This window comes from Herpailurus yagouaroundi, unplaced genomic scaffold (genome assembly GCF_014898765.1).
Source record: "Herpailurus yagouaroundi ecotype Mexico unplaced genomic scaffold, PumYag 187, whole genome shotgun sequence".
Classification (NCBI taxonomy): Eukaryota; Metazoa; Chordata; class Mammalia; order Carnivora; family Felidae; genus Herpailurus; species Herpailurus yagouaroundi.
The window spans coordinates 30010125-30019305 of NW_024412418.1; the positions used below are offsets into that span (position 1 = coordinate 30010125).

The window sequence follows — 9181 nt, forward strand, 5'->3', positions numbered from 1 at the left end:
AGTTCTAAAGCCCGGGAAACTGGGGTTTAGAAAGTCGCTTTCAAACCCGGGAAAATTTCCCCACCCTGTCCATAGGGACGTCGCGGGGGCCCAGTTGCACTGTCTCCGGAGGCCCGCTCCGAGGGAAGTCAGGCGGGGTCGGGGAGGAGGAGTAAGGGAGACTGGTGTGGGATCGGGCTGGGCTCTAGCTGGAAAAGGGTCAGCACAACAGGCGGGGCCGAGAAGCCCGCAGGGGCGCGTGTCTTGGTGGGCGCTGGGAAGCATCCTAGACTCTGGGAACCACCGGGAAAGCCGAGGGAGCCTGCTGGGCGCTTCTTCCGAAACAGACCCGTTTCCAACGAGCCAAACGAGGATAGGAGAAGAAGGGTAAGGGCAGGCCTGACAGCCCCCACTTCCGCGCCAAGAGATGCGCCCCTGGGTCGGATTAGGCCCCCCTCTGCAGGCCTTGGGCAGACTTCCACCGTGGACAGTCACGACTTGGAAAGGCTCTGGCCTTTCTTCGTGCGTCTGAGCCGCCCCCGCCAAGTGCGGAAGCTGGTGAAGCGTCCACCTGCACCCCCAACATTCCGGGCCTCACTGACGTTCCAGGCTGGAGGGGGGGGGGGAGCTAGGTGAACTGCAGCCCTGAGCATAAGTGACGCTCCCGCCCCCGATCGGTCCCCAGGCCTGACGTGTCGCCTGCGGGCCCTCCCTGGCCTAGTGCGCACTTGAGTTCCAGCGTGGCGCCCGTCACGCGTCAGGCAGTTCAGAGGAGGTTGACGCGCAGGGAAAGCTGCGGGGTGGGGGCGTAATGGTGGTGGAGACGCTGCTTGAGCTCCCCACCTCACCCCACTTCTAGACGCAAGATTCTAGAAAGGAGAGGCTACGTTCCGAGTGGAGGCGGCGGGGGGGGGGGGGTCTCAGGCGGGGAGGCCAAGAGGCGTAGCTCCTAAGCCGGCAGGGGGTCGGGCACCGTCGGGCAGCAGAGTGGGGGTGGCAGGGCGGGAGAGAGCCAGCCTTCAGAGCCCGGTGGCCCAGGGCAGCTCGTCGTGCGTACAGCTGTGTGTCAACGCTTGGAAGCGCCGGGATGGAGCCGCAGCATTAAAAAAGAATTAGAATAAAAAGCGCAAGTCTTCCGGACTTGGGTCTCCGCCCCCGCCCTCCGCGGCCGCCTGTTTGGAGTGATAATCCGGCCCGCGCGCGGCCGCCGAAGAGGCCGTAAATCCGCATCCATCACCGCGCAGCCATTCGGTCGGAATTAAACAGTCACTGTGGCCTTAATTACTTTGTCAAAGATGAAAAATAGTAATTGATTTCGCCCTCGATCACTTTGCCCCCGCTCCTTGCAGATAAGCAAATACACAGCTGTTTTTGAAAACCCATGTCTCTCCGGCATTTGCTGGATGAGGGTGGGGAGTCTACTGAAGAAGAGGCCATCCCGTGGCAGTCCTGACCCAGTGTTTGAGCCACGACATTTGGGGGGCAAACTGGAACCCAAGAGGGAGAGGGCCTGGAGGTGGCCCTGCGCAGTCCAGGTGCTGCCCTCCACAGCACTAGGGAGCGGGGCTGGAGGGAGAGGAGCCGGCCCTTTACACGCGTCTGCTCTGGGGTTAGCCTGGCTGGCGGTACCCTACAGCCTCCTCGCCTCCCCAGGGCAGCAGGTGAGAAAGAGCTGAGGGACTAATTTGAGAGAGGAAGAAACTTGCCCAAGGCCAGCGGGCAGAGCCAGGACTTGAGCCCAAATCTGTGTTGCTTCTGGTCCACCCCACCACTCCGGATATAATTATAGCGAGCGCCTGTGTCTGTGTTCAGCTAATTTTGAGCCGTGAACACATCAAACTTCTATAGACGGTGGATGTGAGGGCTCTCAGTGTGGGTTTCAGGTGACATTAACAAGACAGTTAAGAAGCCCCGTGCAGTAATTTTGTCCCACTTGCCCACTACTGCTGAGTTCCCCTGCAGTGTTGTTTTGTGCTAAGAATATGGATTCTGCAGACAGACTACACCACCTCCTAGCCTCTGTGACCTTGCAGGGGGAAGGGGGGGATCCTCGATCTGTAGAATGAGGATAATAAGAATATTAACCTACCTCACGGGTTGGGGATTGAGAGTAGGCATGTGAAGTGCCTAAAGTGAGGTCAGCTGCCTGGTTTGCTATCAATAAGCAATTATTATTATTCAGTCTGGAAAAATGATCTGTGTGAAGTCCCTCAGATTTAGCAAGTAAAATCGTTGTTTCTCCCTGGTCCGAATGGTTTAAAATGGATAGACATGCACGGAGCAGAAAGCCTTACAGAGTGGATCATCATTTTGCAACATTTCCCCTTCTCATTCAGTAGTTTGGTCACACAATAATCCAGTATTTATCTTCATTAAAGGAAAATTGGGAGCATTCTGAAAAAGTGCTCAAACACAGAGGCTGCTATGGATGTGTCCTGAGACACCTTTTGTTTAGATCAAGGTAAATCTCAACAAAAATGACAGAAGCTTAGAGCTGTGTAATCAGCTTTGCTGTCCAGCTCTCATTTGGACCTTGGGTGTCAGGGAGAACCCAACTAATCAAAGGCAGCTTCACTCACCAAGGCATTTCAGCAGAGTCTGAACTTGGAAATCAAGGGCTCAGTGAAGTGACTAGTCTGTGTGCAAAATGTAGGTCTCAAATCCTGAGACTCAGACAGGCAGGGCGTTTGTTCCTGAGTCAGCAGTAGTGATGATTCTCACTACACTGCAGCAAAACACAGGGCAGTGGGCGCAGGCGCAGAAGCAGACAAGTTTAGAACAAGCTGCAAAGGACATTCAAGGTCATCTATAGTCCCACATGTCTCCTTTTGCAGTGAGAAAACAGAGGTCAAGGGAGGAAAAGTGAGTGCTCAAGGTTAGTTGCAAATTAGAAACAAATAGTAGCATCTATTCTTTAAAAGGGAGAGAAAAAGAAAAAAAAAACAACTACGCTACCCTTTCATCCAGCAGTCTCACTCTTGGCAACTCACCCAAAAGAAACAACAGCATGGTGCAGGAATGTTTATTATAGCATGGTTGATAAACAAAGGACTAGGGGAGAAATATCCACATAAGATCAATAGTATAGCTAAAATATGGAATGATTTCCAGCTGTTAAAAAGAGTGATTTAGAGCCACACAGTTGGCTCGGATTTTTATGAGGTATGAGAAATTTTCATTGTGTGAGAAAAGCCAGATGCATTAAAGTGTGTATAATATGATCCCATTGTGTGTGTGTGTGTGTGTGTGTGTGTGTGTGTGTGTGTGTGTAAGACAGGGAGAGAGAGAGAGAGAGAGAGAGAAAGGCACACAGACTGGCGATCAGTGTTGTAATTGTCATATTTATAAATTTATGTAAAAAATGTATAAACAATTTTTTAAATTAAGTGCTAGAAACTACTAGTTTAATTAATGAGGATATTCACCAAACAGGCTACTTTTATTAGGAAGTACTCAGCCTCCATCTATTTTACTGTCTTCCTCTGAGGAGCAGAGCTCAGAAAAAGGAATTCAGTTAATTAAGGACCTGAGCCACTAATATTTGGCTAGTCTTCCTCCTAAAGTCCTGGCATTTCTATCTCCTAGCTCAGTTGGGTAGAACCTTTAAAGAACATGGTCTTGGGGAATACGAAGATGATCTTCAGTCTCCCACCCCCATCCTTGTAGAGTACATTAAACTATGAAATAAACTAAAATTACACTAAACTAAATCAGAAAATTTGATTTCTAATCCTTCCATAATGACAACATAGATGGTTTTCTGGTAAACAACATCTTTATTTCTTTCCTCTGTCCCTTTTTCTGGTCATTCTTTGGCTAGTCCTTTATACAAGTGCTTTACTAGTTGTATACGTTTACTAATTAGTATTCTCCTTCCAGGTTCAAGTCTTCTATGTTTATTCATCGGCTCAAATTTCTCAAACCCCAAAATGGGAGATATCAGCCTTGTAGCCGAGGTCAACTCTCACATTACTGGAAATAAGAAATTTCTAATATATGAAGTACAAGAAAATTGCTATTTTATGTTTACAGTGTTAGTAAAGAAGATTCTTTTTTCTCTTGAATGTTCCTTTTTCCCCTAGCCTTCTGTTGCTGTCCTAGTTAGTGAGATTAAAAAAAATTGAGTTCAACGTCATGCAAACCTAGCAGGAATTCCCACAAGTAGAGCGGAACAGATGTTGGGAAGCATCACCATAAAAGCAGTTGATGGAGTTAACCAAGGCTATTGAGTCGAATCTGAACAAGGTTCAGAAAGGCAAAATGGTGAAGAGAATGGTCCAGGATGTGGGACTTTGAAAACTCAAGACTCTTTATACACCAGTAGGCAACACAGATAAGTTTCAGGACCTTATAATTTTGTCACTTGGTGGTACCCTTGTAAATTGGGCTTAGAGGGGCCATGGACATTGGCATCAAATTTGGTACTGTTGGTTTTAGTAATCTGCAGCATTCGATACAAGATGAGGCTATATAAAACACTGGCCAGCTCAGTCTACGATCTTTGACAGACAGCCCAGAGTTAATTTATCATGATGGTAGTTGTCTCCTGGGATATCACCATTAGAGCTTAGAAATGATCCATGAAATCTTTTAACATAATCTCTCAGGGTCTACATTCTACATTCTATTAAAAATAGAGTGTTTCTATTTTCAATCTCAATGTCTTCCTGGGTGGGATTAACATGATATGTTTACATATGTTGATCTTTTTATGGTAATTTAATATTAGACCTAAGTCCAGCCACTTACTAGCTGTGTGTTCTTGGGAGGTTACTTATCCTGTGAGCCTTGCTTCCCTTTTCAGTAAAATGGGGTTTTTGTAGTGATTAAATGAGATAAAGTATATGAAAGCTTCTGTAATAGTATTTGGCTCAAAGAGCTCCTCCTCCCTTGGGATAATCCGGTTTTAGTGGACTTGAAAGTTACTACCTGAATTGTGACACTATTTCCCTGGACAAGTAAGAAAATGACTCATTTCTGTAGATCTTAATATTACTGGATTGTTGTCTAGGTTTTATTCTTCCTATCTTTCTTGATGGGACATGAACTTTGCCTAGTGCCTTTGTGCTTTTTTTTTTTTTTGGTTTTTTTCTTTCTTACAAGTGTCAGGCCCAGTCATGTCTCTCCCTCTGCATCTGCAGTATCCTTTACCCAAAATGCTCTTCCCTCCAGGATGAATTTCTAACTACACCTTTAGATCCATCGCCAAAAGTGTATCTCCTCTCAGAGGCTTTTAATAAACAGAGTTAATATCTCCATCCCGTGTGCTTCCCTAGCACTTAGTGAATACTAATTATTTCTATGTATGTCTTCTCTTCTACAGAAGCCACTAGCCACTTGTGGATACTTAGGTTTAAATTAAAATTAAGTGTAAATTCCATTCTTCAGTCACACTGACTACATTCTTAGTACCCAAAAGCAACTTGCACTGGACAGTGCAGAGAACATTTCCATCATTGCAGAAAATTCTATTAGATGGTGCTATTCTAAACTGTGAACACTTCAAAGGCAGAAGAGCTTGATTTTTTAAAAGCCTATGTATTTCTACTTGGACTGACACACAGTAGGCACTTAGTGCTTTTGAATGAGTGCCTTAAAAATCCTAGAATAGCCTCCTCATTTCTTTTTTTTTTTATTTTTTTAATGTTTTATTTTATTTTTTAGAGAGAGACAGAGCCTGAGTGGGGTGGGGCAGAGAGAGAGGGAGACACAGACTCTGAAGCAGGCTCCAGGCTCTAAGCTGTCAGCGCAGAGCCTGATGTAGGGCTGGAACTCACAAACTGTGAGATCACAACCTGAGCTGAAGTTGGACACTTAACCGACTGAGCCACCCAGGTGCCCCAAGCCTCCTAATTTCTTATATGTCACCTTACTGCCTTCTCTAAAACATATTATTTTGTGTTTTTATTAGTTTTCATTTTTGTTTTTCTCATTACAAATATAATACATGTTTATTACAGAAAAGTTGGAAAAGCTCAAAGAACATAAACATATATATTCCACCATCCAAAAACACATCCTATTAACATTTCGCTGTAAGATTTTCTAGACTTTCATGTGTAGAAAGATGGCTTTTGTTTTTATGAAACTTAGATAATGCTATTCATAGTTTTTTGTGACCTGTCTTTTTTTTTCACTTATAATATAGAGTTGATATATCTCTGCCCTATTGCCATAAAATGTACATTATCATTTGTAACCATTTTTAATTGCTGCACAGATTTCATTGTACACCACAATTTAACTAATAAATAATTACTTCACATTTGGATTGTTTCTAATATTTAATATAAGTTATATATAAATTACTATTTAAAGGACTTGCATATTTTTGAAAATTGGACCTATCTTATCTGGACCAGATTTTTTTTATGTCTGACCCCAAGACACAGACATGGAGCTGCCTATGAAGACGTACTTAAGCTCCGAGCAGAGGGTGACAGTGCTCTGTGGTTTGTTTCCATTTCTCTTCCCAGAGATGCCCAGCAATCTGTGAATCCCTCTGGCTATAAAAAGGCCATGGGAACAAAAAGCTATAGTATGTTTCCATAAAGACTATATCAGTTTCTCTTTAGCATAAAGGAGTTTTTTTTTTTAATAGAAAGGATATTACTTGGTAAATACAAATATTTGTAATTGTCAGTATCACACAATACCCAAATTTTACAACTATTAGGACCAAACAGATAAGCCCATCTGTTTACACAGGATTTAATTAAACAGTTGTGAGAAATAATGCAAACATCATTGAAATGTGCAGGATTTGTGAATGCTTCCTCTGCAGTGGAAATGCCTGATTCAGGGCTCTGTTTTTTACAGATTATATGGATGATGGCATGTTTTTCCAAGTCATTAACTTGGGCAGAGCTTTGGGGCCAAATGAGAAGCTACATCCAAACCATTCTAAGAGTCTGGGTGATTGGTGGAGCTGACAAAGGAAAGGCCCTCTGTCACTCAGCACTGTGGGAGCATTTGGAGAGTGTGATTGCCTATGACAACTCATGGTTCAGTGATTCCATTGTTTCATGAAGGCCTGGTTTCACTGATACTAAGAGGAAAATGTGGATTGTGCCCCCACATGGGTTATTCAAGGTGACATTGTCAAAGACATTTCCAAAAATTGTTTTCTCCTTTGGAACTTTATTCTGTCATTTTGGGCATTAAAATGGGTTTTTTGTTTTACACTATAGAAAAATATAAGCATAAGGAAGAAAATAAACATCATCTCACCAGGACTCTTTTGTTTGTAAGGGACAGAAACAAACTCAAAATTACCTGAAGCGCAAGGTACCAAGTAATGGCGAGGTCAAGGTACAAATGGAATGGACTTCAAGGTGGGCTGGATCCCAGGCTGCCCACAGTATCAGGATCCTCGCTCTGAGTCTTGGACCCCATTGGTCCATCTGCCACATGTTTTCAGATTGTCATGGCATAGAAGTCATGCCATCCAGAGTTCTAAGTTCCCATTTTCATAGACTATCATCTACAGGGAAAGAGAAAGCTGTATCTCTACTTCAGTTTGGGAAGTTTTGGGAAAAGATTGCAAAAGGCCAGACCCTGAGACAAGGCCTTTGATGTAGGTGGATAATTTGGGAGGGTGTCCTAGATGAGGGAGCAAGGAAAGTAAGACAGGGGTCGGAAAAGAGTCCGTAAGGAGAGCACTAATGAGTGAGTGAGTTACCACTGTGGGAAATTGTAGTTTAGGCCCACTGGGGACCCTCTGAGGCACCATGTGGAACAATGGCAGAATTCTCCCACCAAGGGACAAGGAAGGTAGGAGGCAATTTGTCACAGACTCTCATCGCTTCCTGGCGGAAGATTGTTCATGAGGCTGGTAATCCCCAGTTCTTGCGGGTACTCTGCACTTGAGCTGGGCAGGTTTCCACAGTGCTGGAAAAAGCTTCTACAGTTGTAAAATGGAGATAATAAGTCTTGCCCAACTCTCAAAACTGAGGTGAAGATCAAATAAGATAATAGAAGGGAGAGAGCTAGTCAATTGTGAAATACCATGCAGTCATAAGAACTTGAATCTGCTATTCCACTGTTCATGGATCTGAGGCCCATAGATCGTTTCTGAGTCACACAGGTGTCCATGTATGTATGTGTGTTGCAAGACAAGGGTGTTTCTTGAAGAGGAGCATGATTGAGAAGGTCACTTATCCTAAGGATAGGGCCACTGATAGACCTAGAACAAGAAAATGATCCCATGAGCCAGATATGGCCATCTGCTAGCTGTATCCTCCACTATTTGTACTCTTTTTCTTCCATAGTAATTGGGTTTAGCTGGGCACATAGCAATCCAGTTAAAGATGACATATCCTTATCTTCCTTAGAGCTCAATGAGCCCTTGTCACTAAATTCTGCCAACGGGGTATAAGCAAATGATGTGTACCTTCAGGACCTTGCCTTAAAAACCTTGAGCATATGCTCCCCCTTCCTGTTGGCCGAGAGATGATGAGAGCTGCAACTACCTCTAGACCCACAAGTAAAAGCTACATATTAAGAATGGCCAGGCAGCCTACCATCTCTTAGCTAGGACACGAAAGACAAATAAACGGGTGTCCTTTCAGGTTTCTTTGTTATAGCAACTTACACTTGACCCTAACTAACACGCTGCATGTTCCATACAATGTGAAACTGAGCTTGCCCTAGGTGGGAGCTTGAGTCTTCTGTCAAGTTGAGGCAGTGTCCATGCAACCGACTACAGGATTACCTGCCATTCTGGTTGATTGGAAGACCAATGGGCCATTTTTCTTAAAAGCCATTTTCTGTCAGCCTGCCCTGCCAAGGTCACCTACAAGAGGCAAGCAGTGTCTATATCAGATTAAGGGCAGAGCATGTGTCAAAGAATACTCCGTCATTCTGTGTGCTGTTGAGCTGGCTCCCATTACTTAGCTGTACCCCACTCATGAGAATAGGTATTTGTGTGCCTGCTAGGATCCAGACACTGAGTTTGGTACTTCATATAATAGCCTTAAGGCAGGTGGTATTTTTCAGAGCAAGAAACAGTCTCAGAGGTTGAGTGATGCAATACAGAGCCTAGGTGTCAAGGTGGATTGGTTCAGTCTACAGCCTGTGCTTCTTCTACTACATGAACTGCCTTCAAATAAAACGCCTACTTCCAAGTATGGTTTGAGGTTGCTTAAGTAAAGCTGGCATCTACCTATTGAGATGAGAATCCTAGGGCTTGGAAGTCCTTCCC

General features: G+C 44.4%; 1 protein-coding gene across 1 annotated transcript in view; it reads right to left on the bottom strand.

Annotated features, from left to right (window-relative positions):
• SLC6A5 (solute carrier family 6 member 5) overlaps window positions 1-7359 on the bottom strand; it is a 63541-nt gene extending 56182 nt beyond the window's left edge. The window contains exon 1 of the mRNA XM_040495625.1: window positions 7255-7359. The gene's annotated coding sequence lies outside the window, so the exon portion shown is untranslated. The remainder of the gene's footprint in view (window positions 1-7254) is intronic.
• Window positions 7360-9181: the final 1822 nt, after the last annotated feature.